Source organism: Panulirus ornatus, chromosome 23 (assembly GCF_036320965.1).
Source record: "Panulirus ornatus isolate Po-2019 chromosome 23, ASM3632096v1, whole genome shotgun sequence".
NCBI classification, from domain to species: Eukaryota; Metazoa; Arthropoda; class Malacostraca; order Decapoda; family Palinuridae; genus Panulirus; species Panulirus ornatus.
The window spans coordinates 975,307-1,000,095 of NC_092246.1; the positions used below are offsets into that span (position 1 = coordinate 975,307).

At 41.6% G+C, this 24,789-nt stretch overlaps 1 protein-coding gene across 12 annotated transcripts in view; it reads right to left on the bottom strand.

Moving 5' to 3' along the window:
• The window catches only part of LOC139756701 (uncharacterized), a 378,118-nt gene extending 370,704 nt beyond the window's left edge, over positions 1–7,414 (bottom strand). For 10 of the 12 annotated variants that reach the window (XM_071676382.1, XM_071676380.1, XM_071676379.1 and 7 more), the window contains exon 1: positions 7,243–7,414. The gene's annotated coding sequence lies outside the window, so the exon portion shown is untranslated. Of the gene's footprint in view, positions 1–6,601; positions 6,709–7,242 lie in introns of those variants that run through there. The other 2 variants (XM_071676377.1, XM_071676368.1) reach the window with 2 other exon arrangements.
• Positions 7,415–24,789: the final 17,375 nt, after the last annotated feature.

Genomic DNA, 24,789 nt, shown 5'->3' on the forward strand with positions numbered 1-24,789 from the left:
GACGTGCTGTCAGTGGATTGAATCAGGGCATGTGAAGCGTCTGGGGTGAACCATGGAAAGCTGTGTAGGTATGTATATTTGCGTGTGTGGACGTATGTATATACATGTGTATGGGGTTGGGTTGGGCCATTTCTTTCGTCTGTTTCCTTGCGCTACCTCGCAAACGCGGGAGACAGCGACAAAGTATAATAAATAAAATATATATATATATATATATATATATATATATATATATATATATATATATATATATATATATTTTTTTCATACTATTCGCCATTTCCCGCATTAGCGAGGTAGCGTTAAGAACAGAGGACTGGGCCTTTGAGGGAATATCCTCATATGGCCCCCTTCTCTGTTCCTTCTTTTGGAAAAAGAATATATATATATATATATATATATATATATATATATATACTTCCCACGTATTCCCTGCGTGTCGTAGAAGGCGACTAAAAGGGAAGGGAGCAGGCCCCCTTCTCTGTTCCTTCTTTTGGAAAAAAAAAAAAAAAAAAAAAAAAAAAAAAACGAGAGGGGAGGATTTCCAGCCCCCCGCTCCCTTCCCTTTTAGTCGCCTTCTACGACACGCAGGGAATACGTGGGAAGTATTCTTTCTCCCCTATCCCCAGGGATAATATATATATATATATATATATATATATATATATATATATATATATATATATATATATATATATATTTTTTTTGCTTTGTCGCTGTCTCCCGCGTTTGCGAGGTAGCGCAAGGAAACAGACGAAAGAAATGGCCCAACCCACCCCCATACACATGTATATACATACGTCCACACACGCAAATATACATACCTACACAGCTTTCCATGGTTTACCCCAGACGCTTCACATGCCTTGATTCAATCCACTGACAGCACGTCAACCCCGGTATACCACATCGCTCCAATTCACTCTATTCCTTGCCCTCCTTTCACCCTCCTGCATGTTCAGGCCCCGATCACACAAAATCTTTTTCACTCCATCTTTCCACCTCCAATTTGGTCTCCCTCTTCTCCTCGTTCCCTCCACCTCCGACACATATATTCCCTGGGGATAGGGGAGAAAGAATACTTCCCATGTATTCCCTGCGTGTCGTAGAAGGCGACTAAAAGGGAAGGGAGCGGGGGGCTGGAAATCCTCCCCTCTTGTTTTTTTTTTAATTTTCCAAAACAAGGAACAGAGAAGGGGGCCAGGTGAAGATATTCCCTCAAAGGCCCAGTCCTCTGTTCTTAACGCTACCTCGCTATCGCGGGAAATGGCGAATAGTATGAAAAAAAAAAAAAAAAAAATATATATATATATATATATATATATATATATATATATATATATATATATATATATATATTATCATTATTATTATCATTTATTTATTGATTTATTTTGCTCTGTCGCTGTCTCCCGCGTTAGCGAGGTAGCGCAAGGAAACAGACGAAAGAATGGCCCAACACACCCACATACACATATATATACATACATGTCCACACACACACATATACATACCTATACATCTCAACGTATACATATATATACACGCAGAAATATACATATATACACATGTGCATAATTCATTCTGTCTGCCTTTATTCATTCCCATCGCCACCTTGCCACACATGAAATAATAACCCCATCCCCACACATGTACATGAGGTAGCGCTTGGAAAAGACAACAAAGGCCACATTCGTTCACACTCAGTCTCTAGCTGTCATGTAATAATGCACCGAAACCACAGCTCCCTTTCCACATCCAGGCCCCACAGAACTTTCCATGGTTTACCCCAAACGCTTCACATGCCCTGCTTCAATCCCTTGACAGCACGTCGACTCCAGTATACCACATCATTCCAATTCACCCTATTCCTTGCATGCCTTTCACCCTCCTGCATGTTCAGGCCCCGATCACTTAAAATCTTTTTCACTCCATCTTTCCACCTCCAATTTGGTCTCCCACTTCTCGTTCCATCCACCTCTGACACATAAATCCTCTTGGTAAATCTTTCCTCACTCATTCTCTCTATGTGACCAAACCATTTCAAAACACCCTCTTCTGCTCTCTCAACCACATTCTTTTTATTACCACACATCTCTCTTACCCTATTATTACTTACTCAATCAAATCACCTCACACCACATATTGTCCTCAAACATCTCATCTCCAGCACATCCCCCCTCCTCTGCACAACTCTATCTATAGAGTTCCATCCGCCGCTAAATCCACTCCCAGATATCTAAAACACTTTACTTCCTCCAGTTTTTCTCCATTCAAACTTACCTCCCAACTGACTTGTCCCTCAACCCTACTGTACCTAATAACCTTGCTCTTATTCACATTTACTCTTAGCTTTCTTCTTTCACACACTTTATCAAACTCAGTCACTAGATTCTGCAGTTTCTCATACGAATCAGCCACCAGCGCTGTATCATCAGTGAACAACTGACTGACTTCCCAAGCCCTCTCATCCACAACAGACTGCATACTTGCCCCTCTTTCCAAAATTCTTGCGTTCACCTCCCTAACAACCCCATCCATAAACAAACAACCACGGAGACATCACACACCCCTGCCGCAAACCTACATTCACTGAGAACCAATCACTTTCCTCTCTTCCTACACGTACACATGCCTTACATCCTTGATAAAATTTTTCACTGCTTCTGACAACTTGCCTCCCACACCATATATTCTTAATACCTTCCACAGAGCATCTCTATCAACTCTTTCATATGCCTTCTCCAGATCCATAAATGCTACATACAAATCCATTACTATTATCATCATTAGTATATATTATCCTTATTGCTGTTTCCCGTGTTAGTGACATGGTGCCAGGAAACAGACGAAGAACGGCACACATACTCACATACACATATATATACAAAACGCCCTTAAACATACATAAACATATCAACATACACATACAAGTATGCAGACATATACATATATATACTTTCTTTTTCTTTCAAACTATTCGCCATTTCCCGCATTAGCGAGGTAGCGTTAAGAACAGAGGACTGGGCCTTTGAGGGAATATCCTCACCTGGCCCCCTTCTCTGTTCCTTCTTTTGGAAAAATTAAAAAAAAATAGGGGAAGATTTCCAGCCCCCCCTCCCTCCCCTTTTAGTCGCCTTCTACGAAACGCAGGGAATACGTGGGAAGTATTCTTTCTCCCCTATCCCCATGGATAATACATATATACACATGTCCATATTCATACTTGCATGCACTCATCATTCCTGGTGCTATCCCCCACCACACAGGGAACAACATTGCTACCCCATGCTTCAGTGAGGTAGCACCAGGAATACAGACGAAATTAGTCTCTAGCTGTCATGTTGTAATGCACCAAAATCACAGCTCTCTATCCATATCCAAGCTCCACAGACCTTTCAATGGTTTATCTCAGACATTTCACATCCCCTGGTTCATTCCACTGACAGCACATCAACCACAGTATACATCATTCCAATTCATTCTATTCCTTGCATGCCTCTCTCCCTCCAGTATGTTCAGGCCCCAATTGCTGAAAATCATTTTCACTCTCCATCCTTCCACCTCCAGTTTGGTCTCCCACTTCTCATTCCCTCCACCTCTGACATATATATTCTTTCTGTCAATTCATTCTCTCCATGTCCAAACCATTTCAACACATCCTCTTCTGCTCTCTCAAACACACTCTTTTTATTTCCACACATCTCTTTTACCTTTCATTACTCACTCTTGTCAAACCACCTACACCACATACTGTCCTCAAACATTTCATTTCTAACACATCAACACTCCTCTGTACAACCCTATCTATAGCCCATGTCTGGCAACCATATAATATTGTTGGAACTAATATTCCTTCAAACATACACAGTTTTGCTCTCCGAGGTATCCATCTCTCTTTACACACATTCTTCATCGCTCCCAAAACCTTCGCCCCTCCCACACCCACTCCCTCACTTCTGCTTCCAGGGTTCCACCTGCTGCCAAGTCCACTCCCAGATCTCTAAAATACTTCACTTCCACCTATTTTTCTCCTTTCAAATTTACATCCCAAGTAACTTATCCCTCAATGCTGCTGAACCTAATAACCTTGCTCTTACTCACATTTATTCTCAACTTTCTCCTTTCACACACTTCCAAACTCAGTAACCAAATTCTGCAGTTTCTCACTCAAATCAGCCACCAGAGTAGTAGCATCAGAGAACAACTACTAACTCACTTCCAAGGCCCTCTTATCCCCAACAGATTACATACCTGCTCCTCTCTCTAAAGCTCTTGCAATTACTTCACTAACCATAAACAAATTAAACAGCCATGGGGACATCACAAACCCTTCTGCAGACCAACCTTCACTGGGAACCAATCACTCTCCTCTCTTCCCACCTGTACATGTGCCTTACACCCATGATAAAAACTTCTCACTACTACTGGCATTTACAGGATGCTCAATCATGAAAGGTATATTTTTACTAGAATGTTGAGCATTACGATAATTCTTGATTACGAAAGAGGTTAGGGGATGTTTTCATTGGTTCTGTTGATTCTTTAACAAGAGTGTCATCTACTTTTTCATGAATGATCTACACATTGTCATTCACGTAAAAGATGACACATGTGTAAAAGAATCAACAAAACCTATAAAAACATCACCTAACCTCTCTAGTAATCAAGATTCACCTTAATGCTCAACATTATGGCAAAATATGCCTTTCACTATTGAGCATCCTGCAAAGCAACTGAGCATCAACAATCAGACAACAGACCAAGCAGCCATGCAATCCTCAGCACAAAACAGTTTGATGTTGGCATATTTCTCCTACACATCTTAACTAACAGGAAAGTTTACATGAGGTTTTCGTAGGTTCTGATTGTTTATAGTTAGACAAAGTTTCACATATTCTGATTTTGTACAAGTGTTTTACCATTACTAACTTTTACAATAACTAAACCACATGTTCTGTGATATATAACCTTTACTGCTATACCCTTAAGACTCGTGCTATAAATCATAATGCTCTAAATCCCTCAATATCCATTGGTAACAGTAGGCATCATGCTAACAGCAACAGCAGAGGTAAACTGAACTTTTACCACAAAATAATTTCATAAAATCAATAAACTGTCTTAGCATCTAGTATTAATATATTTTTTCTTTTTGCTGAGGATGAATAAACCAACCAAGAAAGCCTCAACAAACTTCTTTTGAGTCTGTCTATGAAAAAGCTGGCACACTATATCATTCTATGTATTTGTCCATGAAGAGGTAAAAATAGTATATCAATCTATGTATATGTCTATAAAGAACTTAGCACACTATATAATTCTATGTATTTGTGTATGAAGAAATTAACACACTATATCATTCTATGTGTTTGCGTATAAAGAAGTCATCACACTAAATCATTCTATGTATTTACCTATGAATTAGCATGCTATACTACTCTATGTATTTGTCTATAAGGAAGTCAGCACACTATATCATTTCATATATCTGTCTATGAAATTAGCACAGTATATCATTCTGTATTTCAATCTATGAAATCAGCTCTATACCATTATATGTAACCAAGAAGAAATCAGCACGCTATATTACTCTCTATGTATGTGAAGCTAGCACACTATACTATTCTATGTAAATGTCTTAAGAAGTTAGCACACTATATGTAACTGCGTACGAAGAAGCTAGCACACTATATCATTCTAAATGTCTATGACGAAATTAGAACACTATATCATTTTATATCATTTTAAGTATATGTCTATATTAGCACATTACATCACTCTACATATTTCTCTAAGAAGTTAGCACACCATCTCATTCTACACTAAAAACTAAACTCACTCTCATGTATTTGGCACGTTTTTAAGAACTTTATTTACTTCCAAGAAACTTTGTGCAAACCAGTAAACACAAAACAGCTGGAGATTAAATGCAATTTGTAGCTACAGTTATCATTATTATCATGAAAGGATAAACCTAGTTTGATGTTATTGTTAGTCTGCAAAGCCCGAAAAAAAATCGTTTTTCAACTAACAAAATGCACCCAATTTTACTTCAATCCTTCATCGTCAGTTAATAAACGTTTACATAATATATTAATTACAAATGGACACTTGCCCATACACTTCCATGAAAGTGCTAAAAAAATTAAAAATTCCAATCATCAATGATATTAATATACATATACCTGATAAGTTTTTAACACTAACAATACCGAATACAGTAATGTTAAAACTCGTGTACAAACTAATTAAAGCCAGTTACCAGATTATATCAAGTTTTCAATTATAATGAAAACTAACTAACATTCCTCCATAGGAAAATCGACATTGTGAACACAAATGCTATAAATTTACAAGTCTACCTCACTAATCTTACAGGTTTAGAAGCAAAGAACTCAGTTTATGAGTCTTCGAAAACAAACGTTACCAGTTATCAAATCCAATTTACATGGAATTACTTTCATAACTTTGCTACACAGAACTGAAATTTCACTACGATAGTTGACATGTATCACAAGATCAACATACTTATATTGATGAGAATGTCACATAAACCCCTTTTCTCCGAGCCAAACATAGATCAGAACCGTTAGCTTACATCTAACCCCATGCTGTGGTGCATGAGTGTCACTGGAAGCAGCAGGAGCAGCAGCAGCGGCTGGTAGCAGGAGGCATTGCGCAACCCAATGGGGCGCCTCCCGCCCTCCACCACAGTCAAAACATAACACCGTCTCCCCGCTCACCCAAACACACACGCACGCACGCACAAACACACACACACACACACACACACACACCACAATTTAAACACCTTCCACCTCTACTTGGTTCTTCATTTCATATTATGTAACTCACAGGACGATGGAAAATGCTGCAATCTCATGTCTTAATATAGTTCTGAATGTTTATTTTGGTATGTCGCAGTCTCCACCGCCCAACCTGAAAACTGACCACTAATGGGGAGGAGATTATAGAACGTATGAATGGATGAATTTCAATAATTTCTCAAAAATACGAATCATTTATCAACATTTTATTATATTATATTCACTTTCAACCTTAAAGTTTGTAGCCACAACACCATCACTGATAATAACAGGCGTGGAGTAGTGGTAAAGACTACTACGTCGCAATGTTTCCCGTTAGACGACCCCCTCCCTGCCGTAGCGGGGGTAGTGGGTGGGGGGCCGGCCGCAAACATACACACACTACACTCCCACAACTATTTCACTTATTTACCTCAACCAACGCCGCCATCACCGTTGTTTTCTTGCACGAATCACTGCACTGCATGTTTGCATGTCCCACTGTATACAAGACAACTGAAAACTGTCGTAAAATCCGGCCATTTCAGTGAAAAATTGGAGAACTGCGCCATGTAGTTCACTAGTCAGCCTCCATCTTAGTAGACAAGGTCACGTGGGGACGGTTGTAAACAAGTGGGACGCACGCGTCACGTGACGTCACAAACAGGCGCCACATTCAAACGTACCACCTGCACGGCCCTGTCCACTAGTAGCCACTAATTGTCACGGGATAAGGTATACGTGATAGAGTGATGCTTATAAAAATGATATTGCATTTAATCATAAGATTATAGCTATAATCATGACTATGTACAATTTTACAATTTTGATTAAATATCCTCTAACACATTTGGTCACCAATAAAGTAAGTATCTTGCTATGTAAATATTTCTATACGTAAGTAGCGTCCCCGACACAATCTTCAAAAATCCTACTAAACTTCACTAATTATATATATATATATATATATATATGTATATATATATATATTTTTTTTTTTTTTTTTTTTTTTTTGCTTTGTCGCTGTCTCCCGCGTTTGCGAGGTAGCGCAAGGAAACAGACGAAAGAAATGGCCCAACCCACCCCCATACACATGTATATACATACGTCCACACACGCAAATATACATACCTACACAGCTTTCCATGGTTTACCCCAGACGCTTCACATGCCTTCATTCAATCCACTGACAGCACGTCAACCCCGGTATACCACATCGCTCCAATTCACTCTATTCCTTGCCCTCCTTTCACCCTCCTGCATGTTCAGGCCCCGATCACACAAAATCTTTTTCACTCCATCTTTCCACCTCCAATTTGGTCTCCCTCTTCTCCTCGTTCCCTCCACCTCTTGGTCAATCTTTCCTCACTCATTCTCTCCATGTGCCCGAACCATTTCAAAACACCCTCTTCTGCTCTCTCAACCACGCTCTTTTTATTTCCACACATCGCTCTTACCCTTACGTTACTTACTCGATCAAATCACCTCACACCACATATTGTCCTCAAACATCTCATTTCCAGCACATCCATCCTCCTGCGCACAACTCTATCCATAGCCCACGTCTCGCAACCATACAACATTGTTGGAACCACTATTCCTTCAAACATACCCATTTTTGCTTTCCGAGATAATGTTCTCGACTTCCACACATTCGTCAAGGCTCCCAGAATTTTCGCCCCCTCCCCCACCCTATGATCCACTTCCGCTTCCATGGTTCCATCCGCTGCCAGATCCACTCCCAGATATCTAAAACACTTCACTTCCTCCAGTTTTTCTCCATTCAAACTCACCTCCCAATTGACTTGACCCTCAACCCTACTGTACCTAATAACCTTGCTCTTATTCACATTTACTCTTAACTTTCTTCTTTCACACACTTTACCAAACTCAGTCACCAGCTTCTGCAGTTTCTCACATGAATCAGCCACCAGCGCTGTATCATCAGCGAACAACTGACTCACTTCCCAAGCTCTCTCATCCCCAACAGACTTCATACTTGCCCCTCTTTCCAAAAATCTTGCATTCACCTCCCTAACAACCCCATCCATAAACAAATTAAACAACCATGGAGACATCACACACCCCTGCCGCAAACCTACATTCACTGGGTATGTTTGAAGGAATAGTGGTTCCAACAATGTTGTATGGTTGCGAGGCGTGGGCTATGGATAGAGTTGTGCGCAGGAGGATGGATGTGCTGGAAATGAGATGTTTGAGGACAATGTGTGGTGTGAGGTGGTTTGATCGAGTAAGTAACGTAAGGGTAAGGGAGATGTGTGGAAATAAAAAGAGCGTGGTTGAGAGAGCAGAAGAGGGTGTTTTGAAATGGTTTGGGCACATGGAGAGAATGATTGAGGAAAGATTGACCAAGAGGATATATGTGTCGGAGGTGGAGGGAACGAGAAGAAGAGGGAGACCAAATTGGAGGTGGAAAGATGGAGTGAAAAAGATTTTGTGTGATCGGGGCCTGAACATGCAGGAGGGTGAAAGGAGGGCAAAGAATAGAGTGAATTGGAGCGATGTGGTATACCGGGGTTGACGTGCTGTCAGTGGATTGAATCAAGGCATGTGTATGGGGGTGGGTTGGGCCATTTTCTTTCGTCTGTTTCCTTGCGCTACCTCGCAAACGCGGGAGACAGCGACAAAGCAAAAAAAAAAAAAATATATATATATATATATATATATATATATATATATATATATATATATAAATATATATATATATATATATATATCCCTGGGGATAGGGGAGAAAGAATACTTCCCACGTATTCCCTGCGTGTCGTAGAAGGCGACTAAAAGGGAAGGGAGCGGGGGGGCTGGAAATCCTCCCCTCTCGTTTTTCTTTTTTTTTTTTTCCAAAAGAAGGAAGAGAGAAGGGGGTCAGGTGAGGATATTCCCTCAAAGGCCCAGTCGTCTGTTCTTAACGCTACCTCGCTATCGCGGGAAATGGCGAATAGTATGAAAAAAAAAAAGAAAAAATATATGTATATATATATATATATATATATATATATATATATATATATATATATATATATATATATATATATTGGAAAGGATCACAATTTTGCGCGTGATCAAGATATTCCTATGAGTCCACTGGGAAAATGAAACACGATAAGTTCCCAAGTGTTTACCAAATGGCGTCCTAGCTTCGTCTCTTCAATGTATATCAACTGACATATTTCTCTCTAGTGTCTCCCCTGATGATGTGATTATTACACGAAAGTGCACTTGGGAACTTATCGTGTTTCATTTTCCCAATGGACTTGTTTGGACTGAGTTTGGTAAATTTTGGTAAAGTGTGTGAAAGAAGAAAGTTAAGAGTAAATGTGAATAAGAGCAAGGTTATTAGGTACAATAGGGTTGAGGGTCAAGTCAATTAGGAGGTAAGTTTGAATGGAGAAAAACTGGAGGAAGTAAAGTGTTTTAGATATCTGGGAGTGGATCTGGCAGCGGATGGAACCATGGAAGCGGAAGTGGATCATAGGGTGGGGGAGGGGGCGAAAATTCTGGGAGCCTTGAAGAATGTGTGGAAGTCGAGAACATTATCTCGGAAAGCAAAAATGGGTATGTTTGAAGGAATAGTGGTTCCAACAATGTTGTATGGTTGCGAGGCGTGGGCTATGGATAGAGTTGTGCGCAGGAGGATGGATGTGCTGGAAATGAGATGTTTGAGGACAATGTGTGGTGTGAGGTGGTTTGATCGAGTAAATAACGTAAGGGTCAGAGAGATGTGTGGAAATAAAAAGAGCGTGGTCGAGAGAGCAGAAGAGGGTGTTTTGAAATGGTTTGGGCACATGGAGAGAATGAGTGAGGAAAGATTGACCAAGAGGATAGATGTGTCGGAGGTAGAGGGAACGAGGCGAAGTGGGAGACCAAATTGGAGGCGGAAAGATGGAGTGAAAAAGATTTTGTGTGATCGGGGCCTGAACATGCAGGAAGGTGAAAGGAGGGCAAGGAATAGAGTGAATTGGATCGATGTGGTATACGGGGGTTGACGTGCTGTCAGTGGATTGAATCAGGGCATGTGAAGCGTCTGGGGTAAACCATGGAAAGTTGTGTAGGTATGTATATTTGCGTGTGTGGAAGTATGTATATACATGTGTATGGGGGTGGGTTTGGCCATTTCTTTCGTCTGTTTCCTTGCGCTACCTCGCAAACGCGGGAGACAGCGACAAAGCAAAAAAAAAAAAAAAAATATATATATATATATATATATATATATATATATATATATATATATACATATATATATATATATATATATATATATATATATATATATATATATATATATATATATATATATATATATATTATCCCTGGGGATAGGGGATTAAGAATACTTCCCACGTATTCCCTGCATGTCGTAGAAGGCGACTAAAAGGGGAGGGAGCGGGGGGCTGGAAATCCTCCCCTCTCGTTTTTTTTTTTTTTTTTTTTTTTTTCCAAAAGAAGGAACAGAGGGGGCCAGGTGAGGATATTCCAAAAAAGGCCCAGTCCTCTGTTCTTAACGCTACCTCGCTAACGCGGGAAATGGCGAATAGTTTAAAAGAAAGAATATATATATATATATATATATATATATATATATATATATATATATATATATATATATATATATATATATGTATATATATATGTATATATATATATATATATATATATATATATATATATATATATATATATATATATATATATATATATATATATTTTTTTTTTTTTTTTTTTTTTTCATACTATTCACCATTTCCCGCATTAGCAAGGTAGCGTTAAGAACAGAGGACTGGGCCTTAGAGGGAATATCCTCACCTGGCCCCCTTCTCTGTTCCTTCTTTTGGAAAATTTAAAAAAAAAAAAAAAAAAAAAAAAAAATGAGAGGGGAGGATTTCCAGCCCCCGCTCCCTTCCCTTTTAGTCGCCTTCTACGACACGCAGGGAATACGTGGGAAGTATTCTTTCTCCCCTATCCCCAGGGATATATATATATATATATATATATATATATATATATATATATATGGTAGCGGATGGAACCATGGAAGCGGAGGTGAATCATAGGGTGGGGGAGGAGGCGAAAGTTCCAGGAGCGTTGAAGAATGTGTGGAAGTCGAGTTCATTATCTCGGAAAGCAAAAATGGGTATGGTTGAAGAATAGTGGTTCCAACAATGTTATATGGTTGCGAGGCGTGAGCACTGAATAGAGTTGTGCGGAGGAGGGTTGGTGTGCTGGAAATGAGATGTTTGAGAACAATATGTGGTGTGAGGTGCTTTGATCGAGTAAGTAATAATAGGGTAAGAGATATGTGTGGTAATAAAAAGAGTGTGGTTGAGAGAGCAGAAGAGGGTGTTTTGAAATGGTTTGGTCACATGGAAAGAATGAGTGAGAAAAGATTGATCAAGAGGATATATGTGTCAGAGGTGGAGGAAACGAGGAGAAGTAGGAGACCAATTTGGAGGTGGAAAGATGGAGTGAAAAAGATTTTGAGTGATCGGGGCCTGAACATGCAGGAGGGTGAAAGGCGTGCAAGGAATAGATTGAATTGGAACGATGTGGTATACCGGGGTCGACGTGCTGTCAATAGATTGAAGCAGGGCATGTGAAGCGTCTGGGGTAAACCATGGAAAGTTCTGTGGGGCCTGGACGTGGAAAGGGAGCTGTGGTTTTGGTGCATTGTACATGACAGCTAGAGACTGAGTGTGAACAAATGTGACCTTTGTTGTCTTTTCCTAGCGCTACCTCCCACACATGCGGTGGGAGGGGTTTGTTTTTTCATGTGTGGCGGGGTGGTGATGAGAATGAATATGGGCAGACAGTATGAATTATGCACATGGGGTGTTCAGTGTTGTAAATGGAAATGGTGAAGAGCTTGTAGATTTATGTGCTGAAAAAGGACTGATGATTGGGAATACCTGGTTTAAAAAGCGAGATATACATAAGTATACTTATGTAAGTAGGAGAGATGGCCAGAGAGCGTTATTGGATTACGTGTTAATTGACAGGCGTACGAAAGAGAGACTTTTGGATGTTAATGTGCTGAGAGGTGCAACTGGAGGGATGTCTGATCATTATCTTGTGGAGGCTAAGGTGAAGATTTGTATGGGTTTTCAGAAAAGAAGAGTGAATGTTGGGGTGAAGAGGGTGGTGAGAGTAAGTGAGCTTGAGAAGGAGACCTGTGTGAGGAAGTACCAGGAGAGACTGAGTACAGAATGGAAAAAGGTGAGAACAATGGAAGTAAGGGGAGTGGGGGAGGAATGGGATGTATTTAGGGAATCAGTGATGGCTTGCGCAAAAGATGCTTGTGGCATGAGAAGAGTGGGAGGTGGGTTGATTAGAAAGGGTAGTGAGTGGTGGGATGAAGAAGTAAGAGTATTAGTGAAAGAGAAGAGAGAGGCATTTGGACGATTTTTGCAGGGAAAAAATGCAATTGAGTGGGAGATGTATAAAAGAAAGAGACAGGAGGTCAAGAGAAAGGTGCAAGAGGTGAAAAAAAGGGCAAATGAGAGTTGGGGTGAGAGAGTATCATTAAATTTTAGGGAGAATAAAAAGATGTTCTGGAAGGAGGTAAATAAAGTGCGTAAGACAGGGGAGCAAATGGGAACTTCGGTGAAGGGCGCAAGTGGGGAGGTGATAACAAGTAGTGGTGATGTGAGAAGGAGATGGAGTGAGTATTTTGAAGGTTTGTTGAATGTGTTTGATGATAGAGTGGCAGATATAGGGTGTTTTGGTCGAGGTGGTGTGCAAAGTGAGAGGGTTAGGGAAAATGATTTGGTAAACAGAGAAGAGGTAGTGAAAGCTTTGCGGAAGATGAAAGCCGGCAAGGCAGCAGGTTTGGATGGTATTGCAGTGGAATTTATTAAAAAAGGGGGTGACTGTATTGTTGACTGGTTGGTAAGGTTATTTAATGTATGTATGACTCATGGTGAGGTGCCTGAGGATTGGCGGAATGCGTGCATAGTGCCATTGTACAAAGGCAAAGGGGATAAGAGTGAGTGCTCAAATTACAGAGGTATAAGTTTGTTGAGTATTCCTGGTAAATTACATGGGAGGGTATTGATTGAGAGGGTGAAGGCATGTACAGAGCATCAGATTGGGGAAGAGCAGTGTGGTTTCAGAAGTGGTAGAGGATGTGTGGATCAGGTGTTTGCTTTGAAGAATGTATGTGAGAATTACTTAGAAAAGCAAATGGATTTGTATGTAGCATTTATGGATCTGGAGAAGGCATATGATAGAGTTGATAGAGATGCTCTGTGGAAGGTATTAAGAATATATGGTGTGGGAGGAAAGTTGTTAGAAGCAGTGAAAAGTTTTTATCGAGGATGTAAGGCATGTGTACGTGTAGGAAGAGAGGAAAGTGATTGGTTCTCAGTGAATGTAGGTTTGCGGCAGGGGTGTGTGATGTCTCCATGGTTGTTTAATTTGTTTATGGATGGGGTTGTTAGGGAGGTAAATGCAAGAGTTTTGGAAAGAGGGGCAAGTATGAAGTCTGTTGGGGATGAGAGAGCTTGGGAAGTGAGTCAGTTGTTGTTCGCTGATGATACAGCGCTGGTGGCTGATTCATGTGAGAAACTGCAGAAGCTGGTGACTGAGTTTGGAAAAGTGTGTGGAAGAAGAAAGTTAAGAGTAAATGTGAATAAGAGCAAGGTTATTAGGTACAGTAGGGTTGAGGGTCAAGTCAATTGGGAGGTGAGTTTGAATGGAGAAAAACTGGAGGAAGTGAAGTGTTTTAGATATCTGGGAGTGGATCTGGCAGCGGATGGAACCATGGAAGCGGTTCCACACACTTTTCCAAACTCAGTCACCAGCTTCTGCAGTTTCTCACATGAATCAGCCACCAGCGCTGTATCATCAGCGAACAACAACTGACTCACTTCCCAAGCTCTCTCATCCCCAACAGACTTCATACTTGCCCCTCTTTCCAAAACTCTTGCATTTACCTCCCTAACAACCCCATCCATAAACAAATTAAACAACCATGGAGACATCACACACCCCTGCCGCAAACCTACATTCACTGAGAACCAATCACTTTCCTCTCTTCCTACACGTACACATGCCTTACATCCTCGATAAAAACTTTTCACTGCTTCTAACAACTTTCCTCCCACACCATATATTCTTAATACCTTCCACAGAGCATCTCTATCAACTCTATCATATGCCTTCTCCAGATCCATAAATGCTACATACAAATCCATTTGCTTTTCTAAGTATTTCCCACATACATTCTTCAAAGCAAACACCTGATCCACACATCCTCTACCACTTCTGAAACCACACTGCTCTTCCCCAATCTGATGCTCTGTACATGCCTTCACCCTCTCAATCAATACCCTCCCATATGATTTACCAGGAATACTCAACAAACTTATACCTCTGTACTTTGAGCACTCACTCTTATCCCCTTTGCCTTTGTACAATGGCACTATGCAAGCATTCCGCCAATCCTCAGGCACCTCACCATGAATCATACATACATTAAATAACCTTACCAACCAGTCAACAATACACTCACCCCCTTTTTTAAATAAATTCCACTGCAATACCATCCAAACCTGCTGCCTTGCCGGCTTTCATCTTCAGCAAAGCTTTTACTACCTCTTCTCTTTTTACCAAATCATTTTCCCTAACCCTGTCACTTTGCACACCACCTCGACCAAAACACCCAATATCTGCCACTCTATCATCAAACACATTCAACAAACCTTCAAAATACTCATTCCATCTCCTTCTCACATCACCACTACTTGTTATCACCTCCCCATTAGCCCTCTTCACTGAAGTTCCCATTTGCTCCCTTGTCTTACGCGCTTTATTCACCACCTTCCAGAACATCTTTTTATTCTCCGTAAAATTTAATGATACTCTCTCACCCCAACTCTCATTTGCCCTCTTTTCACCTCTTGCACCTTTCTCTTGACCTCCTGTCTCTTTCTTTTATACATCTCCCACTCATTTGCATTTTTTCCCTGCAAAAATCGCCCAAATGCCTCTCTCTTCTCTTTCACTAATAATCTTACTTCTTCATCCCACCACTCACTACCCTTTCTAATCAACCCACCTCCCACTCTTCTCATGCCACAAGCATCTTTTGCGCAAGCCATCACTGTTTCCCTAAATACATCCCATTCCTCCCCAACTCCCCTTACGTCCTTTGTTCTCACCTTTTTCCATTCTGTACTCAGTCTCTCCTGGTACTTCCTCAAACAAGTCTCCTTCCCAAGCTCACTTACTCTCACCACCCTCTTCACCCCAACATTTTCTCTTCTTTTCTGAAAACCCATACAAATCTTCACCCTCGCCTCCACAAGATAATGATCAGACATCCCTCCAGTTACACCTCTCAGCACATTAACATCCAAAAGTCTCTCTTTCGCGTGCCTGTCAATTAACATGTAATCCAATAACGCTCTCTGGACATCTCTCCTACTTACATACGTATACTTATGTATATCTCGCTTTTTAAACCAGGTATTCCCAATCACCAGTCCTTTTTCAGCACATAGATCTACAAGCTCTTCACCATTTCCATTTACAACACTGAGCACCCTATGTATACCAATTATTCCCTCCACTGCCACATTACTCACCTTTGCATTCAAATCACCCATCACTATAACCCGGTCTTGTGCATCAAAACCACTAACACACTCATTCAGCTGCTCCCAAAACACTTTTATTAACTTAATCGCCGTCTCTAGCGTTAGCGGCGTAGCGCAAAGAAACAGACGAAAGAATGGCCCAACCCACCCACATACACATGTATATACATAATCGCCTACACACGCACACATAAATGCCTATACATTTCAATATATATATATATATATATATATATATATATATATATATATATATATATATATATATATATATCACATAATGCCCTCCAACAGCAAGGACTCGAACCCGGGACATTTGCGTGGTAGTTGGCAATGGTAACCGTTTCGATATGATCGCTTCTTTTAGGGTTTTTAGTGACAATCATATCCGAGCTGGTACCGTTCCCAGCTACCACGCAAAGGTCTCGGGTTCGAGTCCTTGCTGTTAGAAGGCACTCTGTGTTCTATGATTCTTCAGTATTATTCTACCATTAGATGGGTGCTCAAACATCAGCTGTCCAAAATTATCTTTTCTATTCCAATCAAGCTTTCGCCTTCATCGAGGCGAAAAAGAGAAGAAAATGCTTCAGAAAACTTGGATATGCAATGTTAAACAAACAACATGTATATAAGAAACTAATTCGGGAAAACCCAGAGTACATTGAACATAAAAGGTACGGGAAGACACTGTAAGCGATACAAATTAACAATGTCATGGCCGCTAGTGTAAGGTACAATCTAAGTACGAAATATAGATACAGAAATATAAAAAATTTACAGTAGAGGTAGCACAGAACATTCTTAAACGCAGTAAGATTATAGAAAGTCGACCAATAAATACACTAAAAAACGAGTCCTTTATTGTCCGTGTGTGGCATTGAGGTCTGGTCGGACTCGTCTGATTCTCACTGACCTTCGCAACTCGGGATCGGATGGATCAGTGACTCGTTCCCCCTGTCCTGAAATGGCAGACTCTGTAACTTGTTTTGGGTCAGGGACGTCTTCCTCCTGTCCCAAGGCGGCGTTAGGTCTACGTCGTATTGGTGGCCCAGCAAAGAGCTCTATGGCGGTGGTCATGTTTGTCTAGATGTTGATGACAGGTGCTTTCTTTCTGATGTGAATGGCTTCTGATATCTGTAGCCTTCTCAGGTCACTGCAGCTAGTAATGATTTTGGTGTTATTCACTGTAATTTCCCTCGTTAGTCTCGTTCCATGCTTTTGTTCATAATGTTTGATTCCAGCTTCTTGTCAGTGGAGCGAGAGGCTGCGTCTTAGGGTGGAGTCTGTATGTCCGCTGTATTCTTAGTGCGGTGAAGCTGACAGTCCACAATATTGCATCAGTACTCATATACCACATCGGTACGATGCAAACTTCCAGAGAGTGACTTACCATATTGTTGCTCATTACGAGCCAACATGTTTTCGGATCGTTATGGTATATCAGACTGATATCCTTGTCTTCATCAATCGCCTTGCAGTTTCTGGCCTTTTCAAATGCTGTAAATATGTTCCTGTAGTAAACTTTAATGTTGTCACATTGAGGCTGTCTGCCACGAGATGCTTATCTAGCATGTTGTTCACAATGATATCAAATTCAGTATCTGAATATCCATTGTCAGTCAACATCTGCCGGACACGTAGTTCTTGGTGTAGAAGTTGCCAGTATGAGCACACCTTGACCGCTCTCCTGGCGTATGCACGAATGACACTCCTCTTGTAATTCTGAGTGCATTCACTTATTCCATTCATGCATTTACCTTGGTTGGTGGGTTTTCTGTAGGCGTCATACGAAAGTGATTTTTTTTCCTAATTCATGAGACTCGACCAGCGCGTGAATCATGGCAGTACTATGAGGTTAACGACATTTTTATCTGCCAGCTTGAGGACAACATATGAAATGGCCAAATTGGTTTACATGATTCATATATCATAGAGGTTAACAGATTTATCTCTGAACCTCAGTAAACAATTGGTCTCATGCTCTCTCTCTCTCTCTCTCTCTCTCTCTCTCTCTCTCTCTCTCTCTCTCTCTCTCTCTCTCTCTCTCTCTCTCTCTCTCTCACGGCTGGCCCGTGCAACATAATTGTAAACATTTTATGTAACATATAAATCAATCACAATCATTATCGTCTTTCGGGACAGTTCTGACAGAATTATGCAAGGAACTGATAAGTTATCTAACCTGTTACTTACTTTAAGTTAACTTTTAATGTTACTTTCTTATAGAGAATCTTTAAAAAGAAAATGTCCTAAATGTACACAAAAATCAATAATTTAGTCATTTTTTTTCAAGGAAATTTGCACAAGGTAAGTTTCTCCATTGAACGAATGTGTAGGGAAATGAATATAATAATTTGACGTTTACTTTGCACAAATGGTTTTCAGTAAGCGTTAGTCCCCCGTAGTTCTTGCCGGGGGGGGGGGGGGGGGTCACCACTAACCTGCCTCTGCCCAGCTACCTCTTTTGGTACTTGGCATCGATTACACGTCCGCGGTAAGGAGGACAGGCATTCTTCATTGGACTGAAAATAATGGATGTTTGCAGTTTCAAGATGCATTCAAACTGGTTGCAAGGTGGCAGTAACAACTTGTGGTATGATGTGATGAGTTGGAATTTAGTGGGCAGGGCGTGTGAACGGTCACTCACCCAGCCAATAGTCCATTACATGTTACTTATAGTCGACTGATATATAAATTTTATGTATCATCATATGTTTTCTTGGAAGTGCATAAATGTTGTATCATACATAAAACTATGAAATTTCAAATAACTACAAATTAGATTAACTTTTATTGAACTGTGGTGAGAATATGTTCATGTTTTGCCTTATTCCATTATTATAAAACAAATTAAAATGAAAATGTCAGACCAATTGTCATTTTGAAAACAATTAATAACAGAGGGGAAAATAACACATTGACTCTAGGGCATATTTTCAGTCAAAGAAGCCTATGATGAGTTTTGAATAAGATATGGAAAACTTGGCTTAGAGTACTGAAACGTGCATGAAGACAGCATACGACACTTCCCAAACACGATTTCTTGACACCATTACTTGTCATAATGGTTCTGCATATGTCTTATTGATCATTCAGATTTTTTACAACCAGCTGATTTAAAGCATACCAGTTTTTAGGAAAAGACAATTATCACAATCACACAGAATTGATAGATATATAGTGGCTTCATCTGGTAAGAAAAACTAGGTTACATACGCAATTAGAATTACATTGTTTAATACGAGTTTTATAGAAATGATATCAAGGCACACTTCTGGATATAAAACTTTGATACTTATTGATGAATCAGTTCGAAGTATTTTCAACACCACCTTCAGACTTGCAGTGAGATCTAACCAGTTCTTCAAGAATGACAAATGACTATTCATACACTAACCCATGAAGTGCTTCATAGCCTTTATACTACTAGATCAAGAAGTGCCAAGCAGCAGACTGGCCACAACTGCTGTAATGACTGTCTAGCACCCCTACTATAAGTGTTATATTACCATCAAATCTATACTGGCTGTCTAGAACCTCTACAATAACTATGATAATGATCGTCCAGCACCTCTACAAGAATGGCTATAATGACCATCACAAAACCTTCTGTAATGATCGTCTAGCACCTCCGCAAAAATTGCTATGACTATCCAACATTGAGGAAAGGCTGTAATGCCTTCTGTACCCTACAAAGACTACAATAATGACCATACGACACCTCAAGAACTGCCATCCCGACTCTAGCATATCCAGTACTTGTAAATACTGCATACCATTGCTACAGGAATTGTTACAATTACTTTTCAGCCCTCCACAAGACCTGCAATGATTTTGACACTTCTAAAACACTTACAATAATAACCCTCCGGCACCTCTACAAGAACTGCTATAATGACAGAGATACCTCCTCAATATCTGCTATAAAGACAGTTCTACAACTCTGCAAGAGCCATTTGTAATAACTTTCCATCACCTTCAGATGAACAGCAATGACGATCGTCCCGGATCTTCACAAAACCTGCTTTAATGACCGTCTTATGCCTTCATAAAACTCATATAGTCACAGCACCTTCACAGAGACTGCTATTATGAATATTTAACACAATGTCTTTTAAGGTAACCAGCTATTTTTACTACAGCTGTCATAATGACCGCCCATCCCTACTACAAGAATTGCTATCATGTGTAGCACTCCAGTAACATCTAAGATGGGCCGTGATCTTTCTTTTCAGAATATGCAATGCTGACCCGATTAAGAATGATTGGTGCCTTTGTAATTTTACCTTCTTTTGAAATGTATGTAGAAATTACTATCATTACTACGAAACAGACTAACAATTAAGGTACCTGATGCTACAACAATGTTTCAATCTATCGTTACAAATGGTATGTTCTAAGAATGACTGCAATGAACAAATCTAAACTTGTTTATGAACCAAATTTTGATGTTCATTAGTATTCATTCAAAATCGTATCACCTATTTTGTGTAGGAGCCAGCGATAAAACACTACGGATGTGTAAATTTGTTACTCGAACGATTTTTTGTTTTAGTGTTAACCCCCTTATCCACTGTTTGCCTAATTGATCCATAAAGCAAAGTGTACTAATTATGATTAGACCGTCTCCCTCCGTACTAATGAATTTATCTTTTTGTAGACATGCTGATATTCATATTTGTTACAACTTGATACGATGAACTTTTTCAGATGCCGATTACTCTTGCATTAAATAATGTATTTTAGTCTCTCTTACCCTATCATTTCTTCTTCGGTCAACCCTCTTTAAATCACACATTGTCCTCAAATATTTCATTTCCTGCACATTCACCTTATCCTTTACATTTTTGTCTAAATCCCACGCCTCACATCCATATAATACACAACTTTTCTCTTAAAGACAGTGACCTCTCTTTCCACACATTCCTCACTGCACCCAGGACATTTGTCTCCTCGCCCGTCCAATGGCTTACTTCAGCTCCCATGGTTCCATTCGCTGTCATGTCCACTTTTCAGATATTACAGACACCCAACTTCCTCCAAGTTTTCTCCTTCAAACTTACTCTCCAAATAACATCCTCTTTTTTATATATTTTCGCTCAACTTTCTCATTTCTCACATTCTCCCAAACTCAGACACCAGTTTCTAAGGTGCCTCCTTTGAATCTGCCACAAGTGCTGGACATATCGTCAGCAAACAATAACTGCCTTACATCCCATACCCCCACTCCCACTACCCACCATCCACGGCAGACTGCATACTTGGGCCTCTCCCCAAGACCCTTGTACCCTCTTTCCTCACCATCCCATCCATGAACAATTTGAACAGCCATCCTCCTTTCTACCCACTCGCAACACGCCTTACTCTCTTGATGAAAAGTCCTCACTAACTCTGATAGCTTTTCTCCTACACCATATATTCGTATCACCTTCCACGAAGCATCTCTATCAAACCATCATAAGCTTCATCTGAATCCGTAAATGCCGTATACAAATTATCCTGTTTCTCTGAGTATCTTTTATATAAATTCTTCAAAGCAAATATTTGATTCAAAGTGCACATCTACCACTCTTGAAACCACATTGTTCCTCCCCAGTCAAATGCTATGTACATGTAATCACCCTCTCAGTTACCACTCGTTCATACAGCTTACCAGGTACGCTCAACAAACTTATAAATATGTAATTCGAACAATGGCATTATACATACATTCCTTCAGTTTTCAGGCACTTCTCTGTGATCCACTCATACACTGGAAATCGTTAGTAACCAATCATCAAAACGGTCACTCTCTTTCTTAAGAAATTCAGCACCAACTTCTCCAGTCGCACTGCCACATTACATCTTAAGTAAGGCTTTCACCATCTCTTTTCTTGCTTCTAAACCACTTCTCATAACTCTTTCACTATAATTCTAGGTCAGTGCTTTAGAGAGGTGGTGAAACGATATGGTTATATCATTGTTCACTAGTGTAGATTAGTGCAAGAGTTAACTATACACATATATACGTTTATTTTTCCTTTCGAGAGACTAAAGTGGTCATTATAATTGTAAGAATAAGTAAATCATCAAGTTTATTGTAAACTGTTCAACTTCCTTGGATATGCCCATGGCCGGAACCCACGAGGTTTAGCGATAATTAGAATTATATTGTCAAACGAACTATCAGTTTCAAGAATGTAACTAAAATAATTAATGATACTTTGTAGAAATGGCATATCGTTAGATTATATGGACGGAATTTCATGATTGGAATTTGCATAGTTTACATATCTGTTGACATAGTATTAACATCATTATATTTAAAGGATTTTTGAGAATATTGTCATCAGGTAGGGATAGTGGGCAATTTCACATCATTTTTTTCCTTAAAAGGATATCTAGAATAAGGCAGGCAAGGTTTATGGAGGCCACATATCCACTACGCAAGTATCTCTGATTAACGTTTGGTGTTGAGATGAAAATTAGTTTAAATGTATACAGACACACCTTCCATAAAGACAAATCCAAAACATCAATCAAATCTAGCAAGAAGCTCTTGGGAGTAAGAAGGTAGATTTTTTTTTTGTTTTTTGTTTTTGAAGACCATCCTAAGTTAGTGTAAGATTAGTATCATTCAGCGGAAAAATAAAAATTTTCGATATATTATTACATAACCTACTTAAACGAATGTATTGGGTTTAACCAAAAAATCAGTTATTGAACTTGGTATATCTAATGTACATATGATGGGCAAGAACTAATATATATATATATATATATATCAAAACACCGTCTGACGGAAATGAATGGATAACATATAATAGTCTTCATACCTGACTGCAAAGAAATTTGAAGTGATAGAGCTTTACAAATGCACAAATTCTTACAGGTACTAACAAATGCGTATCAACCCGTTCCTACCTGTATATTACCGTGTGTGTCAGTGAGGGAGGGTAACCCTGCCCTCAGGGTGGCCAGCTGCTCCTGCTGTTGGGGGGCAACACGAGGACTCGTGGTGGTGGTGGGGGCAGCACGAGGACTCGTGGTGGTTAGGGGGCAGCACGAGGACTCGTGGTGGTGGTGGGGGGCAGCACGAGGACTCGTGGTGGTGGTGGGGGGCAGCACGAGGACTCCTGGTGGAGGTGGTGGTGGGAGCAGCACGAGGACTCGTGGTGGTGGTGGGGGGCAGCACGAGGACTCGTGGTGGTGGTGGGGGGGCAGCACGAGGACTCGTGGTGGTGGTGGGGGGCAGCACGAGGACTCCTGGTGGGGGTGGTGGTGGGGGCAGCACGAGGACTCGTGGTGGTGGTGGTGGTGGGGGCTGCACGAGGACTCCTGGTGGCGGTGGTGGGGGCAGCACGAGGACTCGTGGTGGGGGTGGTGGTGGGGGCAGCACGAGGACTCCTGGTGGCGGTGGTGGGGGGCAGCACGAGGACTCCTGGTGGCAGTGGTGGGGTCAGCACGAGGACTCCTGGTGGCGGTGGTGGGGGCAGCACGAGGACTCCTGGTGGCGGTGGTGGTGGGGGCAGCACGAGGACTCCTGGTGGCGGTGGTGGTGGGGGCAGCACGAGGACTCGTGGTGGCGGTGGTGGTGGGGGCAGCACGAGGACTCCTGGTGGCGGTGGTGGTGGGGGCAGCACGAGGACTCCTTGTGGGGGTGGTGGTGGGGGCAGCACGAGGACTCGTGGTGGGGTGGTGGTGGGGGCAGCACGAGGACTCCTGGTGGCGGTGGTGGTGGGGGCAGCACGAGGACTCCTGGTGGCGGTGGTGGTGGGGGCAGCATGAGGACTCCTGGTGGCGGTGGTGGTGGGGGCAGCACGAGGACTCCTGGTGGCGGTGGTGGGGGCAGCACGAGGACTCGTGGTGGCGGTGGTGGTGGGGGCAGCACGAGGACTCGTGGTGGGGTGGTGGTGGGGGCAGCACGAGGACTCCTGGTGGCGGTGGTGGTGGGGGCAGCACGAGGACTCCTGGTGGCGGTGGTGGTGGGGGCAGCACGAGGACTCGTGGTGGGGTGGTGGTGGGGGCAGCACGAGGACTCCTGGTGGCGGTGGTGGTGGGGGCAGCACGAGGACTCCTGGTGGCGGTGGTGGTGGGGGCAGCACGAGGACTCCTGGTGGCGGTGGTGGTGGGGGCAGCACGAGGACTCGTGGTGGGGTGGTGGTGGGGGCAGCACGAGGACTCCTGGTGGCGGTGGTGGTGGGGGCAGCACGAGGACTCCTGGTGGCGGTGGTGGTGGGGGCAGCACGAGGACTCGTGGTGGGGTGGTGGTGGGGGCAGCACGAGGACTCCTGGTGGCGGTGGTGGTGGGGGCAGCACGAGGACTCCTGGTGGCGGTGGTGGTGGGGGCAGCACGAGGACTCCTGGTGGCGGTGGTGGTGGGGGCA